The following is a 2359-nucleotide window of genomic DNA, read 5'->3' as shown; positions in this document are numbered from 1 at the left end:
AAGTACTCTAGATACGTAAAACCAACTTTTTCCTTTTTCTTTTTCAAAAAAAAAAAAATAACTTTTACCTTTTAAATGTTTTGTTTTCGTGCATTGGTTTTAATTTATTTCATTTAACATATTATAAATCTTTTTTTTTTTCATTAAGGTTATAACTTAGATCCATGTGGAATTCTTTCGGTGGATACAATTCGATAAAATTTGCTGTTTTGGGAAAAACAAATTACAGTATATTTTACACAGATATGAAACTGAACCCAATAAATATAAAATAGTGGGCAAAAAAATAATTGTGTCTTCGAGATTATAAGAAATGGCAAAATCTTGGTAAAAAGGATTTTCATCAAAATATATAGTAAACATTTATCATATCCTATATGTGGACATTTTTTTTTTATCAAAGAAGTGTTACCATTCTATTAAATAGAGAGTAACATACAAGGCAAATATGTTTTAAAGTACAACATAGGGTAAGATAAAGCAAAGCATAGATCAATAGAAGTACAAAGATAGATAGGAGCATTCGATGTGAGAGGCTTGAGAGCTATGAACCACATGCTAGGGAGCAGCATGGAACCTGTGAGGTTAAGGCAAATTGATGCAGACTCCATGAACAAGTCAAAGGAGTAGAAAGCCACTGTCTTGATTCTTCGAAGACTTGGCGGAGATGAGAATGGCAAAGCTGTGTTGCCAAAGGGTCGAGCAGGGGAGCTGAGGCTCTGATAACTGGTTACTACATAAGTAGTTGTTGGTCCAAGGTTGATGAAACAGGGCTTGAAGAGGTTGTGGTAACCACTCCTCCTTGGAGTGAGGGTCATAATGCCACTAATCTTCAAGTTTCTATGAGGGAGCTTCATAAAGCAGATGGTTTGCAGTTTTGAGAGCTTTGCAATCAGGCGAGGTGGATAAAGGAGGCTGGTGAAGGCGAGGTAATCCCAACATTGTAAATGTGGGATCATAATACCAAGCTTCATCAAGCAGTCTCCCTTAAGGAGAGCACCCCTAGGAGATCCGACAAGAACGGTTTTCAAATAACTCTCCTACCATTCTAACAATGATGGTGGCTTAAGGATCAGAAGCAGTCTTCGAACTAGTGATACCATTGAGCAAACCAAGCGTTGAATAGGGAGGGAGAGAGTGGAGTTAAGACCAAACCTGGATTCACACTGAACGCGACACAAAGGGTTTTCAAGCAAATTATAAGAAACCAATATTATGTTATCGAGGGAACCTCGTCTTGACCAAGCAGATAACACCAGGACTAAACAATTTGAACTTGATATAAAACAATTAAAGACGGATCGGGGAAGGTTCCAGTGTAGGGATGAATCATAGTCTAAGCAGATTAGACTATCTACCAGGGTTCCAAAGTAAGATTGGGGAGCAAACCTAGGCCAAAGAGAAAGCGAGGTTGGAACAGAGCAAGTCGGGGTTATGGTGTTCTTTGTCAAGATCTTCAAAGGCTCCGGTGTCAACACAGAGCTCCCGTCCCGCTGCCGCCAAGTAAAACACTTGGAGGGAGGATATAACTCCGAGGATAGGTGCAAATATTAAGGTTGACTGTGGAAAAAACCAGATCGAGAGATAATCCCCAAGAGAACCAGGACATTCGGGGGGTTGAGGGGTGAACTCAGGCAGTTGGGTACTCGGACGAGCAGCCTCACTGAGAGAGGAGGACGAAAGCGGAGGAACGATGAGAGGTGGATGAAGCTGATGCAAAATCGGAGTTGAGATTTGGACTCTCAATAAAACTTCGGTAAAGAGAACCAAAAAGACGGACGAGAATTGTAGACAGAAGTAGTAAAGGAGCAGTGCGATTGAGAGATTCCGACGCCGGCGAGCTGGAGCTCTACCGGAGTCGGAGAAAGGTGAGTAGAGCGGTGCCTCGATTATTGTGCCTGAGAGAGAATTAGGGCGAACTCCAAAGAGTTACCAATATGTGGACACTTATATTTCAAAACTATAAAAGAAATTGTGTAATTGATTAGAGACAGTACAAGAATAATCAATTTAGTATAATACTGTATGGAAAAACTACGATAGAAGAACAAAAGTCTCTAGTCATAATCAGGTTGTATGGTGATACCATATGAACTCTCACTTTCTCAAAGATCATATATCTCTTCTAAGCCCACCATAACTTATGGTATTAGACTAAGGAACACCTTCTGACCTAAGTAAAAACTCCACCCGCAACGTTATAAGGAGTTTACCTCCAAGCACTCCTATTAATTTGGCCTACTAAGGTCCACAAAATTTGATGTTCCACGATGAACATGCATGAAAAATATGAATTAACTGTACATAGGATCTCGAAATTCATCCCTGAAATATAATATAATATAAAAATTAAACGATA

The sequence above is a fragment of the Camelina sativa genome, chromosome 9 (assembly GCF_000633955.1).
Source record: "Camelina sativa cultivar DH55 chromosome 9, Cs, whole genome shotgun sequence".
NCBI lineage: Eukaryota > Viridiplantae > Streptophyta > Magnoliopsida > Brassicales > Brassicaceae > Camelina > Camelina sativa.
The sequence above is the reverse complement of the archived record's forward strand: the minus strand, read 5'-3'. Positions refer to the sequence as shown.